Here is a 26,250-nt window from a genome sequence, read left to right as displayed (position 1 = left end):
AAACCTTGGGCAGTTTAGTTGTTTTTAACATAAATTTGATTGTGCTTAATTATTTTTGTGAATCAAGTTAAGCAGTATTTTTGCTGTTTATTGTACTCTAAACTGTACCTACATTTTTCCAGTTGACCTGAATTTAAAAAATGAAACTCCGTTTTGAATTCTTTGTTCTGAAAAATGCTGTCTCTTCACTCAGGCAGAATATGCTGATATGATTCTGGCGTGATATGATTTTTGCGATGGAAGTGCTCCAACTCCGGTGGAAGAATACTGACGTAAGCATCCAGGACGAGAAGTTACAAACCGTAAAGTATTTTGTAGTAATCTTTGTGAGAATGGTACACTTCCCATCGCTCAAGTTTCATCTGAACGTTAACCGGTATTGGGTGAAGAAAGGGAAAACATTTTTCAGGTGGTACAGCTTAGTCCTACAACGAGTACGCGAAGAATTTTTATGCATACTGTATTTTGCATTCCGCAGAGTACAGTATGGAGGACATTAAACGCTCACGGACTCCGTTTTTATCATGTTCAGAAAATTCTACACTTATAGTTTGCTGATCATGCCAGATGACTGCAGTTTTGTCACTGTCTTAACAATAATTACCACTTAATTCTGTTTATAATACTTTCGGACAAAGTTACTTTTACCTGAATGGAATAAACAACACACGAAATTTACATCGGTGGTCTGAAGAAAACTCGCGTACTGTAATCGAATCAAATTTTCAGCAATGATTTTCGGTGAACATTTGGTGTGGCATGATCGACAACTAATTAACAGGCCATTTCATGCTAGACCAACGTGTCACGGGAAGAAATTATCTGAGATTTTTAAACAATGAATTTCTTACAGGGCTCGAAAATTTCTCACTGGCGAAACGAACTGAAATGTATTATCAACTTCATGGAGCATCAACACATTTCACGAATGAAGTAATGCAATCTTAGATGAAACATTTACTGGTAACTGGAATATAAGTAGAGAGCCGGTAATTGGCCATCTACATCACCGGACCTTACTCGCTTAGATTACTATTTATGGGGATGGATGGAATGACAGATATACAAGCAAAACGAATACACAGGTGACAAACTGATCGCTTGTATTCTCAATGCTGCTGCCCTCATAAAGGAACGCGAAGATATCATTAGGTTGGGGACAGAAAATGCAAGAAAACTAAAGGAAAGTGCATCGATGTCAATGGCGGAATTTTCGAACATTTATTGTAAATTAATACAGTACAAACCACGCGATTATTTAAAGTAAATTAAAGTATTTAATTTTTCAAAGTACTAAATTTATTGTGATAAAAGCAGCTGTATTTAATTTTTACATTTTCTTAACATTTTTCTGTTAAGTTTTGTTCTATTTTGCTTTTAATAATAAAAGTTGATTTTCTTTAGTTTTTCATAAACTTTATTAGATCAATTTTCTCAAAATTAAATTCTCTACAAGTTTTATATAATAAAATCGATGCATCTAACATAGATTTAACGTAGAATTTACTGTACTTCAAACCTAAAAAAAGTGTTTTTCATGATCGAATTTAAATATAGTTCTGGGACCTAGAAATACAGTTCTCGGACCTATTTTATTCGATCTTTATAATAATATTAATACTTTATTCGCTCTCTAAATTTATAATAATAATAACGAACGACAACATAACATCAGTCATCATAAAGCAACAACAGTGAATTTAAAACGCATACATACATCTTATATTAAATCAGTAAATTTTGGGCTATTCGCCCTTACCTTCTTCAAATCCTAGGTCTGAATGAGAAAGTTCCCTGTAGAAAACAACATTGTGATTATGTGAGGTTTAGAGGAATTATTAAGACAATATCTGTAATACAAGTATACATTCGATTCTACAGAGTGCTGCTCAACTTCAGAGTAGGCCTATAAAAAAAAAAAAAAAAAACACGTACAAAAGTTAAATTTACTCTTGAGTTGCGTCCAAGGTCAGAAGAAAAGTATGACTTGATTTATAAGGTATTTTAAGTATTAATTAAAGTTTATAATAAGAAACAAAGATAAATGTTTTATAAACATATAAATAAATACATACTTTGAACAAATATAATTCTTTGATTTTTTAATTCTTATAAATTACTTGTTTTGAATTACATTTATTACTAGTATTAAAAAAAAAAATCTTCCTCAAGCACTAAATTTTGCGAATTTCGTAATGTGTTTCGTTTTATGAAGGTGGGCCAAGCCAGGCTTAACTCAGAAGGCTAGGAAAAGCCAGAGTTCCTGACTGCAAGATAACACACTAGGCCACCGAACAGGAAACATAGTACTATTAAGCGTGGATGACAGGCAGCCCTGCTCACCGGGTCATACCAAGGATTCGCTGGTTATGCAATCATAGATATAGCAAGATTAGACTGAAATAAGAATTAATAAGGAGGAATCAATATTAAGAAAAAGGAATGGTTGGTAGTTATGAACTACCTATTCTCGGAGGATAGGATTGACTGTATTATAAGGCAGTTACATCAACAGAAAAACTGAAGGTTTCTATCGGTAGACCTCCTACTCCTCTCACAATTCCTCACGAGGCCGGAGCATCTCTACTCGGATGGAAAACATGTATAACTCATTAGTGATTTTTTTAAATTAAATAAGTATAAAATTCTTATGGAAGCAACTTCGCTCATTTTTGAAATGTTATGAGGTGCACAATTACAAACCGCTAAGCCGGATTCCTACTGAAGATGTTGGTTTTAAAATTAGTCTAAGTTTGTTTGCATTACAATTACTTATAATTGGTTTACTTATATTATTTATCATAATCCCCTTAATTCTGTTTTTTCCATTTATGTCTTATTTGAATATCTTGGATGATCAACTTCTATGATCTATCTACGCGCGAATAAACGTAGTTGACTAAAAATTTTGAATAATTATTTTCCTTAATGAACAAAACATTTACCATATTTATAATTACGGTAGTTGTGGCAGAATTCTGTAGAAAGAAAAAGTTACAGCATACAGTTGTTAGTTAACTATTTCTATTTACAAACATTACTTTATAATGATTAATATAATAGTCATTAAATAGTTTTAAAAAAAACATTAAATAGTCGTTATAATGCTTAATTTTAATTATTATGCACATGTTCTTTTCAACTTACCAGACTGTCATTTTTTTTTAATTTTTAAAATAACCATTTCTAAACTGAAGTAGCTATTACTCAAATAAATGGCTGATAACTTCCCAAATTAGCCCAAGATAATGAGAAAAGATTAATTATAAGGCATTTAATAGGATATGATTTTAAAAAATCTTCGTTTTTCAAAAGTGCGTGAATTCTAATCTGGCTAAAAATTATCCTTTTCTTCAAACTCTCACTCTCTCTCTCTCTCTCACACACACACACACACACACAACACATACATACATACATACATACACACACACACACACACACACACAATGTTATGAAAAAGTATAAGTCAACGGAAAACTGATTGGGACATTAATAATATCATCCTGGACTTTTTTTAAAGCTTCAGGTTATTCGGTAAAGATATATCGCGCCTAGGAGAGTTAAATGACATAAAAAAGCTATTTCACCACTAGATTTAGTTTAATGAACCTAGATAATAAAAAAGATAATTATTATTAATTGTCATTATTCCCTTCGTTTATAAAATAAATCATACTTACGAGTAATTCTGTTACGACAGATAAGTATTTCTTTGTTTCATTTTTTTATTTTTTTAGTTATAACGATAAAACGAAAGATGGGAGACATTATTCCATTTCAGTGTTAATTTAACGTATTATATTTGAAACAACATATAATTACTTGCATACAAAAGCTATAAATCTTTTTTGAGGTTGTGTAATTCAATAAAAAGGTGTCGTAATTACGGTGTTATGAAAAAAAAAGTGATGAACTAAAGAAGGAATATATTATCGTGCCAGGTGAGCATATCGAGTCGAGGGAGTGGTACTTGTGATTTATTTAGAAAACGTTGAACGGTTCAAAATGTAACAGTGCTCGCTTTTTTCAACCTTGATTTACTCAACGCCCCTGTTCTAATTTTCACCGTCAGATCGACCGACAGGTTTTTCCTCTGTTAGTTCTAATGAAAATTAAATTTAATACGACGTTACTGCTAAAGCATTCACGTACACAAATAGCACATCTAACAAGCATTAGACATTCTCATCGTATCTCTTTATTAGATTGTTCGTTCAATGAAAATCTTTTACAAATTAAGTAGCAATTGCAAGGGCGTGCCAAGGTCGTCTCCACGTATTCTTCGCAAATCTTTCCGATACCTGCTATTGTGCTAATCATGTCCGATACTAAATTATATACTACGTTCGTTTTCTCATCGCTTTTTAATTTCCGTTTCATGTATCAATCCAAATAAGTTAAATTACTGAGTATAAGTAAAGTGTGGTTCTTCATCAATACATGATTTATAAATATAAAGAACTAATTTATTAAGAAATTTTTTTACATTACAATAACATATAGTACTTTTATCCTTCGGTAATTATAAATAGGAAACTATTAACGTGAGTATTTTTATTTTTTACTGTTTTCCGTAAATAATTATTAATAATATAGTTACAGAAAATAGTTTTTTTTAATTATTTATAAACGTGTATTTATATAGAATATTCAAAATTAAAACCTTATAACTGTAATTAACTTATTTCACTTCTGTTTCGGAAGATAAGAAAGTCTAACAAATTGAAAGCCTATCAATAAGGGGTTAATTTAAATGAAAAAATTTACTTTAAACCAAATAAGAAAAAAGATGTTCGCTAACAAAAATATTTTGATAAGTCGAAAACAAAATTCGATAACGTTTTCGTTTTATGCCCCCAAAAATTCTTACCCATATCAACTCAAAAATAATTATTATGTAGAAAAAAACAATTTTTTGGCGAGAAAAATAGGTAAAAAAAGATTTTTTCAATTTTTTAAAAAATGTTTGATAAAAAGCAATAAGCATTATTTATTAGAGTTATAGATATAAATTAACAAAACTAAAACTACGCTCGCTAATTTCAACTAATTAATAATAATGTTTTGATTATTTCAGTAATAAATAATTACTGAATTTATTATTTAAATACTCAACACATTACTGTGTTAATGTAAGGTAAGCGAGTGAAGCAAGCGTAGGTTAAGTTTGGTTAAATTATATTCATAAAATAAATAAAACTTGATTTGGCGAGAAGAAATGATTTTTTCAATTTTAAAATTATTTTTGGATTTTTTTTACCTTTTTTCTCGCGTAGAAATTGTTTTTTTTTTTCAATATAATTATTTTTGAGTGACTTTGAGTTGATTTGAGCGAGAATCTTTGGGTGGCAGAAAACGAAAAACTACCCAAAATTCTACCGACGAGTTAGTATCTATGGTAGCCAGATTAAGGGAAAGATTCCTGAATAGAAATAGTAGAGGCTTTTACAGTAGATAGCGCCGGCTGATCACTAGTTGATACGACTTGAAAATCTAACCTGCATGGTTGAAAGTAATGATTAAAACATACGTAATTTCTGAGGGACAATTTTCTTTATTCTTCTTCCTTCTACAAATAATATGATGAAGTCCGCATGGATAAAATGATTTAGAGAAAAAAAGCATCAAAATCGTATGTCCGATTTTAAATTAAAGATATTCGTCAGAAAATAAAAATACAAATTTACATTAAATTAAATACAATTTTTTTTTTTATAGAAGGAATTTATAGCATTACTAAGAATGTATAGTATTATTGAAACAATCTAAGACAACAGAAATACAAGAGTAAGGTCTTGAAGAAGAAAAATAGAAAAAATAAGTATTGCTAAGTCCTGCTCGTAAGCTTTAAAAGTTATTGTTATAACCTGCGATTTATTTGAAGTAAACATGTTGGAGTTAGGGAAACACTTACCTATTTTTAAGCTGTTTTGCAACTAAACATTTCAAATTTCCATAATGTTGCAAGAGATTAAAAAAAAATAATAATAATAGTGTTTAAGTACATTTAATAACAGAGACGACAACTGTTATTTTAATATTAACCCTCCGGTTCAGTTTGATCTAGTGTTAAACCTCGTTGTTGTAAATCAGATGATTTCGAAGTAGAGAGTTTTACGGTTCAAATCCTAATAAAGGTAAGTTACGTTTGGATTTGAATATTAGATATTGGATACCGGAGTTCTTGGTGTTGAGTTTCAATTAACCACATGACTCAGGAATTATCGGCCTGAGTCTATTCAAAATTACACGTTTACCATTCACGTTTACATTCACACAAATAATACAAAGTCGCTAATGACTTCAATCGTTGGTGACTATAAATAGAAATATCAAAAAAATTCCAAAGGTTGGTTTCAATATGGCAGTCATTTTTCTTCCTACTTTACCAATTTATCAATGAATTTCAGATGTGTATAAGGTTATGGGCGGATGATCTAACTATAACCAGTTTACGTGGCTTTACATTACAAAGAAAAGAATTTTCCAAGCAATAAAGACGAATATATCAATGTGACCTTTGGCCAGATGCGGTTTGGCGATAGGGTACGGCTGGAGCTGTCGTTTACGATTAGTGATTTCCGTCTATCTTGTAATGGGTAGTTATTCTGGCTGTAAATAATTTCATAATTTAAGTTAGCAATCAAATATGAAATGTGAAGGAAAGAAGAATTTTCAGGGAAATTCAGCCTTCTGTTAGAAAACCATACAAAAGTCGGTTTGCAGTGTTACACAGAAAACATCATAGACTAGTCTGTACTATTTCTAGGCTTATAATCTGAAAAAAATTTGGTTTATCGACTTGGAGAAAATGCCAATATGTTTATTGATTAGACCATCCGTAATCCTATTTTTATTTATTTTTTTCAAATAAAGGGAAGGAATTCTCTATTTTTTCTAAATGAGATGAAACGTTTAATACCCATTCATGAAAATCGTACTGGATGTACTACACATTACTTGCGTGTACATCCACCAGCTCCAGAAAGCTCTTTTTCTGTAAAAATGACAGAAAAAGGACATTAAAATTTTTTTTTGTACAAAAATAATCAGTTTATATCATTTTTTCAATCTTATTAGCCATTATTTTTTGAAACATTAAATCAGTAAACAGTTAAATACATTGAAAATCTAATTGATAGTAATTTATGATATTCAATGTTTTTTTCCATAATAAATCCAAGGTTTTAAACAATGTACCTAATAAAAATAAAAAATAAAATAAACTAATATTATCTAATTCTTTTAATTTTAACTTTTTGAAGTCGTTTCTTATTAAAAACAAATAACTGCTAATAAATTATTAACCCTCAATTCTCTCCGATTTCAAAATGCTGTATTTAAAAAGACTTTTAATAGTGTTCAATTTAACATTTTTTTTGAAGGGGTTTTATTACTTTTTTTTTGAAAATTTCATTAAATTTCAAATATCTTAGTTTTATTATTTAAAGTATGATAGGTCTAAAAAAAGGTTCAGTCTTATACTAAGAAGTTAATGTCTAGTCTTTATCGTTATTCACTAATATTCAGAAAATAGTGATTTGTAAGAAACTTTAATACATTAAAGACGTGCTATGATAAAAATATAGAAAGGGATATAAAGTAATGACGTTTAAATGACTGCATTACTGCGTTAGGTTTTCTTGAATGATGAAACTGTGTGTAAATATTTTTGATATTTCGCATGAAAAGTTTGAATATCGTGCGACTTCATACTATACATTATCTCGCTATAACAAAAAAACTCGATTTGAGACTCCACCTTTTTTTTTAAAAACGGTTAAATATATTTATTCATTGATTCAACGTATTATTAAAAATGGAAAACTAAAACGTAATTTAAACTTATAAAAATGATCTGTACTCGTATGTTTGAACTTACCTCAAATGTGACAGATGAATTGCTTAAACACACAGTTTCGAAGTTTTATCACGTTTATTCTTTTAACTATAATATCTAATAGAACGATACATTTTTTAATAGTTATAAAAAAAATTCTATTACACAAAGTTCCATGTTTCAAGTAATAAAATGTAAACACTCAAATATTAACAAAAGTTCTCTAAAAAAATAAATTTATGTATAATAAAATAAAAATTAACTGCATAATCAAAAATTTATTCTTGTTCTATAGAAACAAAACAGTATAATCAATAATATTCATTACAATGTACTAGTACTATTATTTTTTAGTGAGATTTTGATAGCGTTACTGAATGAAATACCTAATGCAGTTTTTTTTAAACAGAATTCGTAAAATAAATTATTACTTTCTATCTATAAGCTTTTCACGATAATGGCATCCTTGTTCGCAACGGATATCGCATCTTAACATTAAAGCATTCATAAATTTTCATTCTTACAACTAAAATCCATTCCCCTACCTTATAATGGGTTTCCTTATCTAACTATTCCAGCATTTCCCCACTTTCTCATACTTTTCTAGTCTGCGATTCCATTCAGATATGCTAGTTACAATAAACGGAGAGGGATTTACAATCAGGATTTAACAACCACGTTATAAATGCTGCTGTTTTTTATACCGACCTCGATGCTGCATTTACTACCAATAAAATTTTACATCCATCGTTATTTTTCAATGAATATCAAGTAATTTTTTCTGATATCTTAAATGCATTATTCTATCTTTCGATAGAATTATTATTCTATCCTTCGATACAAAATTTGTTTTCTTACATACGCTTAAAAACGTAAGAAACACTGGGCTTTAAGCAAATGTAAGATTTGTTTGTTGAATTAGAGGATAGATGTGAAAATTTTGGATCGTACCAAGATTTTTTTACAAAATTAAATAAAATTTTCTTGTACAAAGAATGTCACAGCAGTAAAATTTTACGGTAATTTTAGGTATATGAAAGAAAGGTTTTTTGTGGAAAAAAACTGACCGTGAACTACGTCAGCTTTTTTTTTTAAAAAAAAAAAAAAAGAGTTTCATTCTTTCAAACGATATGTTTATAATATTTTTGTTCCGTTAATCTTCTTTGAAGTTGTTTTTTTCATAACTTATGTTTTTTCTTACTCCATGTAAGTTTTATTTATTTATTACATTTTGAATTTTTTTAATAAATAAGAAAATGTGATAATACTCGTAATATTAATAAATGCGGTAATAAAAACGTAATGTTTTTTATCATAAAATAAAAATTCTGTAGCGGGGAATTACTCCCAGTTGATGTATCAAAATTTGTATTGATTAATCTCTTAGAGATAAATTATTATTAGAGTATATATGTAATTGCAAAACGAAAATATTTCGGATTCCTCACTGCTTACGAAAATACAATTATATAGTTTCTAAATTTGTTAAAATATTTTGAACGACTTTTAAGATTTAAGGAACTACTCAACATAATCATTAATAACTAAGGTCGTTTTATGAATGCGATATTTTTTCCTTAAAGGCAACCTTAAAGGCAACTTTCCTCTACGGTTTATAAGATGATAAGCCTGAATTGTTGCTTTACACAAAAATGAAAAAGTGATTATTTTGCGTCAAAATAACAGTTCAGCCCTATCACCTTACACATGTATTGTGAAATTATTACACTGCACAGAAATTTGACATAAATACAGGAATTCAGTCAAAAATATAACAAAAGGGAATTCTCTGCAAAACACAGGACTACGTTATATACAGTTTTACTTTAAGCCGATTTCTACGGCTGCCACCGCCTCTCCACTCCCAGTTTCCATCGAAGTCTGTCCTGGAGGTCCTCCACGTTCACTGGGAAATTTAGCAATAGGAGACTTTTCCGTGTGTGGAAAACTGGCCCACCATACAACCCCCTGACTAGGAAGAACAGGTGAATTGTTCTCGAGATTTCCTTCCCTTAGCCTTTGAAGATCCAACTCCTAACTGTAAGTACTCTCCAACCACGGCTGGCGAGCATACCCAATCGCCAGGGGCGGCCCCCGACAGCAGATCTAGCATCAGCAATGGGTATATTACTGTTGGAAGGTATTAAATCACTACCCTATGTAGTTTTTTTTGAGAAAGATTCCGCCTCGGGTTAATGTAAACGACAAAATGTTCAAGCTAAAAATATCATAATGGATGAACAAAAATAAGCCTTTTTAATTGAAAGATATGATATAATATTGACCATGACCAATAAATGAAAAGATACTCAATTAAGGATCTCGATTAAAATCGTCATTTATAATAATAAATTAATTTTTATCTGTTCTATTAAACCAGTTCTGTTCTATTGTGCCCTTGTCAGGTTGTACGCACAGGTATATATCAATCTAAACAGTTTTTTTTTTTATTTTTAACCCAAAAAGACTTTCTTAGAGAGGACTTACACGGTTACATGGTGGGAAGAGGGTAAACTATGCGGTGTTTTTCTTCTTTTTTTTTTAAGTTGGAATTTCTAAAAATATTCACCCGGATCAACTTCTACCCATAAATATTCTTCAGTTACGTTTAAACATCTGACAGCTTTTTACAGCTACCGTATTTATTATTATTATTAGTAATAATTGCAAACATTCACCATTTAAAATTGTAATTTTGAATTATTTTAGAAAGTACTCTGACCAGGTCTATTATAAAGAATATGGTACAAGAAAATGCATAATAACAATATAACTTAAATACACAGAGAGATTGAAATGTAGCAGTTAACCGTTAATAGTTTATGAATACGCAAGTATTGCAGCAGTTATTAATTATAGAAACAATTTTTACCCAATAAAAGTTGGCCTTCGAATTAAATGGATGTTCTTTAATAACAAAATAATTGTTAAAGCTTACATAATTTTCCTTTTAAAACAATATTCATTTTTATAGTATGTGGAAATGTTATTTGTTATTATTACTGTTAGCTTTTATAAAGAAAATTACCGAGTGTATTCACTGGTAAGTCTAATGAAATACTTTTTTATTTTATTTTTTACCCTCGGTTTATTTTTTTATTTATTTTTTTGAAGAGGTTTAGTTAAATTTTTACGGCTGAATTTTCATTCCGTCACCAACTTATCGTATTAAGTTTGAAGCCTTTTATACGCGTAATACGAGAATATAAAATTTCATTTAACGGTATCTTTGTTTCAACCATATCCTGTGATTTGATTTCGAAATGCAAAGGCTGATTCTATAATAACTAGTAGAGCTTTTAACTTTCGCTGACCACGCGCGCCAAGTCTGTTCAGTGTAATACTTGGTGCTGCCAAAAAATTTAGTTTGCATACTCCTAGTGTAACTTCAAGTGAGGGTCTGACAGAACAATTTTTAATTCGATTGGATAATTTCTTACTTCACACAATTTCTAGAATAGGCGATTTTTTTTTAAAGCCTGTTCGAAGAAAAGTACGGTACGGTATTAGTTTAGGTCACAAGGTGGAAATGGAGGTGAAATTATTTTTTTTTTACGTTTTTATCATTCCCTTAAATTTTGGTTTCCTTATGTATATAATTTATTTATACGCCTACGTATAAAATGCTGTGGCTCTAAAACTACTACATCAAATTGACTGAAATTTAAATATGCTGTAGTAGTGTATCTGAAATTGTGCATGTGAAAATTTTATGAAGATTGGATGAGTCGTTCTTGAGTTACGTTCAATTTCATGTCTAAAACGTTTGAGCGGGGCAAGTTAGAAGTGTGGGGCGTTATGTTGCTGCAAACGTTTACATTTCTTTATCTGTGGTATCTATTATCAGAAATATTGTTAGGCGTATGCAGTCGGCGTTACCTACTTTGAGGGTCATATGTGATTGAGCGCGGCAAAAAGAAACAAAATAAAATAACGAAAAGTTGGCTGCGCAAGAAATTTTTAATATTTAAGCCGGTCAATTCAAAATTGTTAGATCAGAATGTGCAACTCCCATTCCAGATGAAAAAGTCTTCCATTTCTCGAATTATGGAAAGAATGCGATGCCAGAGACTACAAAACACATACGCCTGGTTTGCGGCATTGCGTAGCGCTTAGAAGCCTTCTCCCCCAGCCGTGTTTCCCAGACACGCCTTGTGGTGCCACGTGGAAGTTATGAATTTACACATTAGCTGTTGCGTGATGTGTGTACACTATTGCACTCTAGGTCTATGTTTTAATTCAGTATTGTTCGTGGATTACTGTGTACTGAGAATCACTTCTAGAACTGAGTTGCAATCACTGATGTATTTTGAAAGAACTTCTTAAGGTGGTACCAATTGACATTCTCTATTTATTTGAGTAAACACAATTAATAAAAAAATTATTTTTATTTTGCAAGAAAAATTATATCTCATCAAACCACTTCCTATTCTAAAATTAGTACCGTAGTTCCTTAACCGGAACACTGTCGATCTTCTAATGAATATTAATTGTTAGACTGGAATAAGCTAAGAAAAATAAGTGTATCTCAAGATGCTACAAAACAAGTAAAATTTATATATTACCGTTCTATCCATTATTGTACTAATTGTTCAGATTTAAAAAAAAAAATTGTGACAACACGTAACTTAGATTGACTATTGTCTTACAATGAGAAGAGAGTGAAAGAAAATCTTACACGAAAACATTTTGATTAGTTTATGAAGTGCCACAGAGATGTTTGCTTATTTCCTTCACGATCAACTCAGGATGAGGTTGTTAGTCGGTTTCTTTGAAAGTAGATCGTCCTTTCCTATCGTGCACCTTTCTTTCCCATTTTCGGTTATTGCCCTTCTAGGTATATGTTATGAATGCCAAGAACTATAAAACCAATGAAATTTTTACGTGGACAGATCGAAGGAAGCTACCTGAATACCGATCTGGAGCCCTATTTCCTGTCTGATAGCTGCACAACAGGCCTAGCGGCTAAAATGCACATCGGGTAAAGATTGGCCTCCCCTGCTTTTATCCTTTCTAAAATACAAATACGGAAATAATCTCAATCGTTTATTTTAATAATTATCATTATGCTTTAGCGGCTAGGTTAAAACTGCACGGCACTAAATAGTTTTAATTAGGTTAGTTCCTAAATAGGTTTTTCTGATTTTCTGAAAGATTAGATTGCAGCAGAATTACAAAAATCCACCGGATTGGTCTAGTGGTGAACTCATAATCGCAAATCAGCTGATTTCGAAGTTGAAAGGTTCCTAGTAAAGGCAGTTACTTTTATATGGATTTGAATACTAGATCGTGGATACAGGTGTTCTTTAGTGGTTGGTTTCAATTAACCACACACCTCAGAAATGGTCGACCTAAGATTGTACATCACTAGACTTTATTTATATTCATGCATATCATCTTCATTCATCCCTGAAGTAATGCATTACGGTGGCTCCGGAGGCTAAACAGAAAAAGAAGCAGAATTAACACAAATCCCTCTAGATATCGGCATAAATATGTGCATTGTATAAAAATTTGATACTGGTAACTGCTTCTGCAGATATGGGGAACACGCAGATTATACTTTATGTAATAAGGGTGATTCATATATTTAGTTTTCCGTTCAAGTCGGTTTAAAAATCATTAAGACTATCAGGTAAAAGAATTACAATGGGCAATAATGTTAAAAAAATGTTATAAACTATAAATCTAAATTAAAGAAGATGTATAATAATCTGACAAATCATAAAAAAATGTTATATTAAAAAATAATTTTTTAAGATTATCTAGATTGAAAATATTATAAGATTCTTAAAGTAAATCCTAGCGAACAATTTTATTTTTAAAACTGTCTTGGAACACCATGAATGAATGAATTAGATGAAAAATAATATAAAAAGTATTTCATTAAAATAGGTACGAATAATGCCTGGTATTATGATTAATCATGATAAGAAATTAAGGAATACCATTACAGCAAGAGTTTCTGAATCTTAGTATCATAATTTAAGACATTGTAATTAATAATCATTGGTTTAATTACAGTTAACCCATTCGTTTTTACTTCCGATTTTAGTTAATCTGCAGGACCAGGTTTCATGTGAAAAGTACTGTCAATTTTAACTGGTTATGAATTCCTATATTACTGTCAATATTTGATGTTTAAAGTTCTTTTTCAATTATAGTTACAATTTAAAAAGTAGCTGACAAGGGCACACTGAAAAATTCAGGAATGCATACTACTGTGACAATTTCATTATAAAAATATAAATATAAAATGCAGAATAATGTTATACGATTAATTTAATAAACCTGAAGTAAAAATAATCAGAAATGATGTAAAAATTAAATCGATTTACGATAAAATAATATTAATAGTCGTTACCATTTAGGAGGAAATAAATTGTTTGTAATTGCCTATCACTTAAAATCAGCTAAATATGATTGCAGAACACCGAAAAAAACACTTATAATTATGATAACGAATAATGGATGTCCTAAATTCATAAAGATAAAGGTGAGTGACTGATTATAGGTAAGATATAATTAATTAGAACGACTCGTTCAATAGGAACGAGTCTAATGAAGTTGTTCGTCGTAAAAGAAAATCAACTTATCTGACTTACACAAGCGTAGTTCATAAAAAAACTTTCAATGACAACAAAAAAATAATTAGTTACACATTTATGTGCAGTAAACATTCCAGCAGACTTAACTAAGCACGTAATTAATGATTTTATCATGCGAGTAATTATACAGGTATTGAATACACTACAACCACTTTAAACAGTAGTAAATCTAATCACGTCAAGGTAGCAAATAAATATGTGTGTGTAATGTGTATGCATTATGATTCAAAAAAGAATTTTTTACAAGATTATTAATTAAGTTTAACAATTAAATATATTTTTTTTCTATATTACAAGTTTCTAGTCACGTTTTATCTTTGCCAATTAGTTTAAAACCTAACAACTCGCCTCATAATTTGGTAAAAATCAAGGATCGTCTTGTTGTATTTCCCAGTTATATTTTTGTAACTGTGCATAATTTTTTATTTTATTACCAAATAAAATTAATACATTTTATTTATGATGATTAAAATTAATAGATTATCTTAAAGAAAAAAAAAAAAAATAGAAAAATACATAAAAATCCCCGTTTAAAACTTTTTAACCTAACTTGAATTAAGCACGTGTGAAACACACAAATAAAAATTCTAAAATAAATCATATAAATTGCCAAATAAGTAAACTTTTTACGACATAGTCGAACAATTTTGGGATTTTTAAGAAATTTGTTTTCGGCAATTCGTAATTTTTCAAGTAATAATTGTTTCTTATCTCAGTAATGGTTATTTTTAAAAATTATAAATTATAAGGGAAGAGAATAGAGTATTTGAGAACGCATAGCGATAGAATCATTGTAATAAGGATAAAATCATAACCTAAACCGACAACGATTGTTAACGTCTATATGCCTACAAGCGCCCATGATGATGATGAGGTAGAGTGTGTATAAGAAGAGATTGATGAAGCAAATAAACACGTCAAAGGAGATGAAAATTTAATAATAGTTGGAGATTGGAATGCAAGCATTGGAAAAGGCAAGGAAGGAAATATAGTGGGTGAATACGGGCTGGGCAAAAGGAATGAAAGAGGGGCCGGGCCGACTTATAGAGTTTTGCACGAAGTACAATTTAGTAATTGCCAACACCCAATTTAAAAATGATAATAGAAGAATATACACTTGGAAAAAGCCAGGCGATACTGGAAGGTATCAGATAGATTACATCATGGTTAAGCAAAGATTTAGAAATCAACTCGTTGACTGCAAAACTTACCCTGGAGCAGACATTGATAGCGACCATAATTTGGTGATAATGAAATGTAGATTGGGGTTTAAAAACCTGAAGAAAAGGTGTCAGATGAATCGGTGGAATTTAGAGAAGCTTGAGGAAGAGGAGGTAAAGAAGATTTTTGAGGAGGACATCGCAAGAGGTCTGAGTAAAAAAGATATGGTAGAAAATGTAGAAGAAGAATGGGAGAATGTTAAAAAGGAAATTCTTAAATCAGCAGAAGCAAACTTAGGCGGAATAAAGAGAACTGGTAGAAAACCTTGGGTTTCAGACGATATATTGCAGCTGATGGATGAACGTAGAAAATATAAGAATACTAGTGATGAAGAAAGTAAAAGGAACTATCGGCAATTAAGAAATGCTATAAACAGGAAGTGCAAACTGGCGAAAGAAGAGTGGATTAAAGAAAAGTGTTCAGAAGTGGAAAGAGAAATGAACATTGATAAAATAGACGGAGCATACAGGAAAGTTAAGGAAAATTAAAATCTAATAATGTGTTAAACAAAGATGGTACACCAATATATAATACGAAAGGTAAAGTCGATAGATGGGTGTAATATATTGAAGAGTTATACGGAGGAAATGAATTAGAAAATGGTGTTATAGAGGAAGAAGAGGAAGTTGAGGAGGATGAAATGGGAGAAACAATACTGAGATCTGAATTTAAGAGAGCATTAAAAGATTTAAATGGCAGAAAGGCTCCTGGAATAGACGGAATACCTGTAGAATTACTGCGCAGTGCAGGTGAGGAAGCGATTGATAGATTATACAAATTGGTGTGTAATATTTATGAAAAAGGGGAATTTCCGTCAGACTTCAAAAAAAAGTGTTATAGTCATGATACCAAAGAAAGCAGGGGCAGATAAATGTGAAGAATACAGAACAATTAGTCATGCATCAAAAATCTTAACTAGAATTCTATACAGAAGAATTGAGAGGAGAGTGGAAGAAGTGTTAGGAGAAGACCAATTTGGTTTCAGGAAAAGTATAGGGACAAGGGAAGCAATTTTAGGCCTCAGATTAATAGTAGAAGGAAGATTAAAGAAAAACAAACCAACATACTTGGCGTTTATAGACCTAGAAAAGGCTTTCGATAACGTAGACTGGAATAAAATGTTCAGCATTTTAAAACAATTAGGGTTCAAATACAGAGATAGAAGAACAATTGCTAACATGTACAGGAACCAAACAGCAACAGTAACAATTGAAGAACATAAGAAAGAAGCCGTAATAAGAAAGGGAGTACGACAAGGATGTTCCCTATCGCCGTTACTTTTTAATCTTTACATGGAACTAGCAGTTAATGATGTTAAAGAACAATTTAGATTCGGAGTAACAGTACAAGGTGAAAAGATAAAGATGCTACGATTTGCTGATGATATAGTAATTCTAGCCGAGAGTAAAAAGGATTTAGAAGAAACAATGAACGGCATAGATGAAGTCCTACGCAAGAACTATCGCAAGAAAATAAACAAGAACAAAACAAAAGTAATGAAATGTAGTAGAAATAACAAAGATGGACCACTGAATGTGAAAATAGGAGGAGAAAAGATTATGGAGGTAGAAGAATTTTGTTATTTGGGAAGTAGAATTACTAAAGATGGACGAAGCAGGAGCGATATAAAATGCCGAATAGCACAAGCGAAACGAGCCTTCAGTAAGAAATTTAATTTGTTTACATCAAAAATTAATTTAAATGACAGGAAAAGATTTTTGAAAATATATGTTTGGAGTGTCGCTTTATATGGAAGTGAAACTTGGACAATCGGAGTATCTGAGAAGAAAAGATTAGAAGCTTTTGAAATGTGGTGCTATAGGAGAATGTTAAAAATCAGATGGGTGGATAAAGTGACAAATGAAGAGGTATTGCGGCAAATAGATGAAGAAAGAAGCATTTGGAAAAATATAGTTAAAAGATGAGGCAGACTTATAGGCTACATAGTAAGGCATCCTAGAATAGTCGCTTTAATATTGGAAGGACAGGTAGAAGGAAAAAATTGTGTACACAGGCCACGTTTGGAATAAGTAAAACAAATTGTTAGGGATGTAGGATGTAGAGGGTATACTGAAATGAAACGATTAACACTAGGTAGGGAATCTTGGAGAGCTGCATCAAACCAGTCAATGACTGAAGACAAAAAAAAATTATAAAAAAATAGTAAGCTCGTTTTGATAAACTAAACAAAAAACTATGTTTATTAATTAAAAGTAACCTTTATTACGAATGGGATAACGTAGTTTTTGAAAAACATTTCTTTAAATAAATTTAAATAATTAAATAACTCCTGTATTATCTGCTGCAGAGAGAAAAATACTGTAACTATCCACCCAATACTACAAGACCATACCAGTCAGGCTGTGTGTTTGTCAATAAGTTTGAAGTTTAATAATTCACTTTATATTAACCAAATAAAATTGAGGATAGCCTGACTTTATTTTCTAATCAATTTTCTCTTAATTTATGCAATTTCTTTTGAGGAACGGCGTAGGTTATTGTTAAAATATCCAAATAATGTTACAATCCGACTGCATTTATTTATAAAGCATATCACAACTCCGGGAGATAAGGATTAATCGTGGTTATAGTTTCGCGTTCAAATATTTTAATAAAATATATCCGTCTTTTTTTGTATATAGCATTACAGCTTCGCCTAATTTCTAATCATGATTGACACACAACTGAATATACACTTTTCCTTTTTCCAACCATAATTATTATTATAACAATAAAAAAAATATTATTAAGTTGCTAATGAAATTCCATGTAAAGTTATTTACAGAAGAACATGAGAAAAAGTAAAAATAATAATAAAAATCCACTTTAACTAATTTAAAAAAAGGAAAACAAATAAAGGAGTTAAATAATGCAATGAATTAAAACAGATATCAAGCAATTAAAAATAATTGTTAAGAGATCATTTAAGTATCGCTATTAGAAATAAGTGATTATACGAGATATGAAATAAGTCAACTGCCTATCTCACACTTCGTATATAAATTTAATAGTTAAACTGCTACACACATGGGACATAATCTGTAAAAAAAAAAATGCGGTCATAAAATGTGCAGCTGTTTGTAATGAAATGTCCAACATTTTATTCATTTTACCAAAATTAATTTGTTAAATTGCCTACGGATTGAGTAAAATCAAAAGAAAAATAAACACCTGTGAAAAAATACAGTCACCTGATAACAGAATTTTTGTCATTTTTCAGTGATCGTTATGCAAAGATGGAAAAGTACATAATTAATTCTCTAATAACTAATTTTCTCATTATCCGAACCGTTATAAACCTGGGATAGTTATTATAAATGAGGTCATCCGCAAACATTATTTTAACAGTCCCTAAGGATTATTTTAACAGTCCCTAAGGATAACCCCTTAGGGACTGTTAATAACGGGCGTTCTGAAGAGAATAACTGGAAACCTGCAACCTTGGTGAGATGTTAACTTAGAGTATGCTACATTAAAAGAGATTATTTCCTCAATCATCCCTAATGTGGTGAAAAGAGATGTAAATCGATGTTTCCAAAACGGCGTATTTGAGTTGCAACAGTAAAATCTTCCCGGAATATTTATTTTAAAAATATTCTGACACGTTTAATCCAAGTTTAGCAAGTTCTATTAAAATCATTCCAAAAAGAATTAAATTTGTTTTCCCTAATATTCTTTTAATCTTCTAAAACTATAGTGAAAAAAGATTGAAGTTTTAGCAAACACGATGTCGAACGTTTTATAAATTTTTTTTGGGTCTTTCCTTTAAAACACTCCAAAAAAGTGCAGCTAGATACAGAATGAATCAGATCGGAAGTTCCACGCAGCACAGAAGACGGGGAGCAGCTCTACATTACAAAAAGATAAAAGCAAGCTTTCGTAGAAGTGCTTTCGATTACGTTCTGAAGTAAAAAACATACTTTAATCAATAAACAAATATTGAGTTGATAATAATCTGTTAATAAATACTGTAATAGTTAATTCATATATTTATGGCTGTGGGATTTCACTCGGCTACAGACTGACACTTTATATTTTTCAAACCAATTGTAATCTTACTCAATTCTGAAATTACGGTTAATGATATATAAAAAAAAAACTAGGACTACCCTTTTGAGACTTAAACAGGATGACCATGTATTTACGAATCTTATGAGTTTAAACCTCTTTGTCTTCGTTAGCCGTTCTTCGCATTCATCCTGTTTTCTTTCTCTTTTAGTAAGAAGAGAACTTTCTCAATCTCGGTTCTCCGGGCTTGAACTAGACCAGGGCGAAGACCTGTGAAGCCGTATTCTTGGAGTAATCTGGTGGTCCTGTCCTGATTGTGGATCTGCCTCGGGATTCAGCTTCAAATCCTGTTCCTGCACAAGAAACCTACTAACTGAAGTATTGGGTAAAGTTAATTCGTCTTGATCTCTCTTAATGCAACGAGACACACTACAGTGGATGGTACTGAAGAATGGTTCTAATTTCTGACTAATTCCTTTGAGAAATGTATGATTTAATGAAGTCTAATAATGTGACTGAAGGTTGAGTATCTATGTTGTCAAAGAAATTCTTTAAAACATACTAAAGGTAAATAAAAACGAAAACAAATGGGATTAATTTAAATTTCGTATAAGGTTGATTAAAAATTATGATTATTTTAAATTGCAATTTTTTAAAGCATTAAATCCTAGGATGCATATGCATCCTAGAAGTCGTACCCAAATTGTTGTACCTCACCACCAACTGCACAGCCATTCTCAAGAATAACTAGGTAACCAGGCCAAGCTTAGCAGGGAAAATGAGAAGTGGATTCCGTTCCCCTCTTCACTGAGCTGAATGTACTGATTCGTGTAAGTATGCCGCGCTCACCGATACGCAGGGCATGTTCAAGACTGTTTAATGAACATCATTTCTCTAAGAAAAAAGTAATATCTTCGGAAACAATGTACTTTGTCAAAACGAAGAAGAAAAAACAGGTAAAAGAGAGACTAAACAAGTTCCTCAATAAATTGTTACATATTCTTTCTGCACATTTCTTATTTTAAATATGTTTATTTGAGATGCAATAAAAAACAAACAGTCTAAAATAATTTAAGTATTTTTAATATTAGGCAATACCGGTTATTTTAATTACTTTTTATTTATTTTTTGTTTTTATTTTGTGAATGAAGTAACCAGTTTAAAAGGAGAAATGTACAAAAGCTATACCTACAACGTAATTAAACATGATCAATATTTAAATGTAACCCATTACTCAAAAGAAACTCGTTAACTTGATTAATGGAAAAAACGCAGGGTAAAAAGAAAAAAAAAGAAACGGAAAGGAATCATTAATTATACTCTTTCAGTTTAGTAAAGCTAATTTAACATTCACCCAAACTGAACACAATTAAGTTGACCAAATACATAAATAGCCTCTCATATTTTTTTTATTAAAATAGTGTAATAGTTCCTTTACTCAAGATTTAAAGTTTAGTACTGTCAAAGATATCAATGAAAAAATCACATTTAGAAAATATGAGATTTATTACTTGTAACATTATACTTTTGAATTCATTTAAAATCTGGACTGACCTGTCATTTTATTAAAAATAAAGTAGCAGAAATTCTATTCTATACATTTGATATCCAGTTTTTGGAGACGACTGTTTTCTAACACAAACGGATGTTAAGGAAATAGTAATAAATAGAATATTCAATAAGTGTTCCAGTGCTAAGTAACATTTCATTGCAGTAAACATTAATAAGCTTAGATTATAATTAACCTTTAAGCTAATAATATTGATCAAAAAGTCACGTAACACGATACCCATACTTAAAAAAACTTCCTGGATAATCCCATATCTATAGATAAGAAAATTGTGCTTACTAATATAGCAATGTCAGTAACAAATATAGAAAGTGTTAGTTAATCATTATCTCGCCTGTTAGGAAACCTCCATTACGTGTTAAGCAATCAGATGTCTTTCACACAGACTTTTGCGTATCTACTGCCAAAGCTAATTTAAAATATAAATTGTACTGAGAAATACGATAAAAATTAGGGTTTATCTCTAGATCCACTTATGTTTAATATCTCGTTTTCGGAAGAAAGAAAGAACGAAATAGGTTGCCTTAGTCGTTTTTGTGTTTTCCAAGAAAGCCATATCTTAAATTTCTAGAGAGCAGACTGTCCTCACGGAATGGCTTAGTGACATAACTATTAAACCCTCAAATCATACCGGATTCATATAATTCTTGCATCAGAAAAGGAAAAAAACGACAGTATTGCTGGTGGTTAATCAGTTTCATACGTATTTCCAATAACATTATCAGTTTTAGATGTTTCTTTTATCGACAAAAATAATTACTTAAAGTAGCGGAATTTTGAGTTCTGATGAACAACACGCTTTCCGCGCCAAGCACCTTCATACTCTGAAAATCGAGGTTTAGTTATCGAGTCAAGTATTGGTTATTTTATTCTTGGAGTCAATTACATCTGAACGTTATAAATATAGTATAATGAAATATAATTCACTGCAATAATTACTTATCTTTGTTAACTAGGATTAGAATCTCATAAACGGTACCATTGAATGTAATAAGAAATTCCTGACTCAAATAGAAGGATACAAATGATATTTTTTGTGACCGAAAAATATATCACAAGTTTTCGGTCCCGTCATATTCCAAACTCAAACCCAAGCCCAAACTCAACCCCTCTTTTCAATCTCCTTTCTCTTTCTCAGTTTTGTTTGTGAGTGTTTTGAAAGAAAACATTCAATAAATTAAAAATAAGCATTTTAAACCGAGTTTCTTTTATATCAAAAGCAGCAATTAAAGTTTTATCATTATGAAAAAAATTTTTCAAGGATGTATTTAAATATGTGACAGACATTTTCAATATTCGTTGTATACGGCTTTGGGGTATAGATAGATATGCAAATAATTAATTCGTTGATAGTTATAATTCGTAGATTCTTCAGGATTAACATGTAGACACAGTGAATGGGTGTGTATTAGTACGCAAGAATAATTAATTTCTAAACCTCTAAAAATAGAGAGGTTAATTTTATAGAATTTTGTAATATACCAAATAGGGCAAACTATATTTTTGTGTGTTATTTCATTGGTTATTTTCTTTCTATTTCTTTCTTTCTATTCGTTTTCATGCAAAACAAGCCAATTTGTCTGTAATCTACTCTACGTATTTTTTTTTTATCCGGACAACACACAATAACTGTCGAACCTGTCTTAGTGGTACAGGACAACTTATTTTAATCTGATTGATACTACTATAACAACTATTTGTAGCATAAAATGTTTGTAGTAACAGCTGACTTCAATCTTATGAAAAAAAAAATGTTTTAGCACTTGTTCATTTTGGATATACTTTGCCAATAAACCAATTAAGCCGATAAAAAAATTTAAACTTTTGAGAGAATAGTTTAAAAAAGTTGAATTGGAGTTCCGATTCTCTTCTGATACGAAAGCTTTATGTTTATTCGCCGAGGATAAAGAAAATAAAATCTGAAGAAAAGTACAATTTTGATTTTTAAATTTTAAACTACGCTTTTACTACTTCTGACGGGTAAAGGGTTTCCGTATTCACTGGCCGGTGACGAACTTTGGCAAAGGATTTTAAAAAGAAATAATTAAAGCAATTAAAAATTGAAATAACTTTGAAAGAAAATATCTCCCCAAACTGAGATCGATGATTCCCTTCCAGGATGCTCTGTTAGTTAAAAAAAAATTGTTATCGTAAGTTATTTCAGCTTGCAATTTTTCTTCAAACAAAATAAATTAGGTGAACTTGATCTTGATAATGAAACTAATTTCCGTTTTATAAATATTGTAAATAAAAGATAATGGACCCAGGAAATTAAAGTTTAAGAATATAGTTATCAATTTGTGTCATTAATTTATTATACATTAAATTAAAAATGAGATAAAATAACTTCCACATGTACCATTACCAAAAATTCGTAGAACAATTTTTTAAGCTCAATGACCTCTGGAAATATGATTATTCAATGTAAAACAAGTAATGCAAAGGAACCGACTGTTGTTATTAATCAAGTTGAGCGGACAGACCATTGTTCTCTTTTGATATGAAGGCCAGGGAACAATTTGATGAGTTCAAGATCAGCATGCCACAATAACACGATTGATTTAATGATGGGTGGTGAGCCATCATTGAATACTTTCTTCATAATATAATTCTGTTTCACTAAATAACAGATCAATTTATAACCAGTGATGTAGTATTGCATGAATAATCGTCATACACATCATTTCATTCGTTGAGATTTAGTGAATGTGTTCACAACCTAACACATTGAGTTTCAAAATAAGTTTTGACATTATTGTTACAAAAGAGATTATGCAAATTGATTCGCTTGTAGACACGGATCATTCAAATTATAAATACTTTCTAATAAGAATTTTAAGTAAATTTAAATAAACCCTAAATAGTGAGGATAAATTATCTGAAACCACAGTCTATTGTTAAAATGAAACTGATAATTATAATAAGAACAGTGTTGTCACGGCCTAACATGGCTTCGTTCATACTATGCAGTTTCTTTTACTACAACAGTTAAACATAAATAAAATAATCACGCAAGACGGACAAATTAACTTAATTTAATATAGGACAAAAAATAAATTCATTTTTGCAAGACGGAATATTAATAATCTAAAACTACCTCGGTTTAATTTTAAAACCTGAGAAATAATTACAATATTAATTTAACAAAAAAATTGTTAGTAATCTTCTGAGGGAAGTAAGTACCGATAAGTTTTTTGTGCACAATTATTGGATACGAATTACACTTAAGCCTGTCATTTGAATTTGTAGGAGTAACTGGTTACGTTAGTTACATTAAATTTGATCATTTCTAGAAGAAAGATAGATGTAAAAAAAATTACTCGAGCAAGAAGGCTGGTTGGTGGTAATGGCGCTTTAGACATTATTAGTGTTGGATTAAAAGATATTTGGTATTTATCAACCAAATATCGTTGATAAATAAAACTACGTGACAGCCTGTTATCATTTAAAAGGAGTACAGGAATTTATAATCCTTGCCATTGCGAATTATCAACGAATTTATCAACTATTAGAAATACTTTACTATTACTTTCCCGTCTAGCGCTACAGCAGAGCAGTAGCTTTAGAAGAGAAAGTATTGTAATCGTTTCAATTTGGGCATATGCGGTTTTCACCGGATCTTGACGTTTTGACACCTAAAAAACCGGATGAAAATTTCCGGATGTTCATATACACATTTGTGTGTTCGGTGTTACATTCCTTATATCTTCAGAACTACTGGATCAATTTTTATCAAACTTGGTCAGATTACTTCTATTTATGGGGCATTGATGCCATTAATTTTTTTTTTTTTTTTGCTGTACAGCGAGGTCACCCTCTGTATCTCGAGATTTCGCCTAATTAAAATCTTATTTTTCTTAAGCACATTTGTTAACAATTAAAAAATAATATTTGCAAAATCGCATTCCCACCCCAAAAAAATACTCTAAATAAACTAGTGGCTAAGTGGGTACGCTGCGCCAATACTACCCCCTCTCCCAACAAAGGAGCGCTAGTGCAGCACTGACGTACATCTGTTGTCTGCTATGTTGTGACGTCACAAGTGAGCAGTAGAATTAAATAAATGAATAATATTTAAAGTGTAAAAAAGTTTTTAAAGTGGCCGCTAGTGTCAACTGTGTTATCAGCTCTTTTTTTTGTATAATAATAATAATAATAAGTGGTTCCCAAAGTTTTCCGAGTCGCGGCGCCCTTTTTCAATTAAAACTTTTCCCTACCCTAATAAAAGTATGACTACTCCTAAGTAAGAGATAAAAAATAAATAAAACTCGTGGATCTTCCCTATTCAACTTTTTTTTTAACATTATTAACATTAAATTATAATCATAAATGTCTTGGTTCAATTAATTATGAAGCTTTTACAATATTTTACGGCGCCCCTGTGAAGGGGCCGCGGCTAGCCGAGCAGCTGCGCCGCAGAGTTTTGAGATCACTGAATTACAAGACTAATTTTTTGATTCTTATCTTTTAACAATATGCAATGTTTACATATATATTTCTCTGCTCTATTCATACGAATATAGGACAAAAAATAAATTAATATGTTCTAAAGAGAACGGTAGAATTTATTCGTATGATATTGTACGACCTCGATCAAGCAGTGGAATTATGTTAACTCTTAATTCAGGTATTGGTGAAGAGTAATTAGTAGGAATTATACGAATTTTTAGACGTATTTTTTGTTCGAAATTATAATGGTGAAATCATATTTCTCTACAGAAAAAAAACCTTAAATAAAACTTTCTACAAGAGAACTACTCAACAAACGAACATCTTAATGGTAACCGAAAAAGATAATCACAAAATAATAAACAAACAGATAATTGGATTGGTTTGCTTGGCATTTCACCCGGCATTACCCCATTCGGTCGCCCTAAAGCATAAGACCGAATGTCTGTGCCACAAACGGCTACTGAGCCTCGTCAGTTTAGCGACCAGTGTCCTAAATAGCTCCTAGAACTTATCTAACAGCGTGATTAGACTAAGCGAGGAGCCATAAC

At 30.7% G+C, this 26,250-nt stretch overlaps 1 protein-coding gene and 1 long non-coding RNA gene across 2 annotated transcripts in view; one reads left to right on the top strand and one right to left on the bottom strand.

Moving 5' to 3' along the window:
* Window positions 1-26,250, top strand: part of LOC142319421 (mitochondrial enolase superfamily member 1-like) — a 247,930-nt gene that overhangs the window by 89,550 nt on the left and 132,130 nt on the right. The window lies entirely within an intron of this gene.
* Window positions 1-26,250, bottom strand: part of LOC142319422 (uncharacterized) — a 129,891-nt gene that overhangs the window by 8,441 nt on the left and 95,200 nt on the right. The window contains exon 6 of the long non-coding RNA XR_012755195.1: window positions 1,760-1,906. This is a non-coding gene — a long non-coding RNA (uncharacterized LOC142319422). The remainder of the gene's footprint in view (window positions 1-1,759; window positions 1,907-26,250) is intronic.

This window comes from Lycorma delicatula, chromosome 2, assembly GCF_047948215.1.
Source record: "Lycorma delicatula isolate Av1 chromosome 2, ASM4794821v1, whole genome shotgun sequence".
In the NCBI taxonomy this organism is placed as follows: Eukaryota; Metazoa; Arthropoda; class Insecta; order Hemiptera; family Fulgoridae; genus Lycorma; species Lycorma delicatula.
The sequence above is the reverse complement of the archived record's forward strand: the minus strand, read 5'-3'. Positions and strand labels throughout refer to the sequence as shown.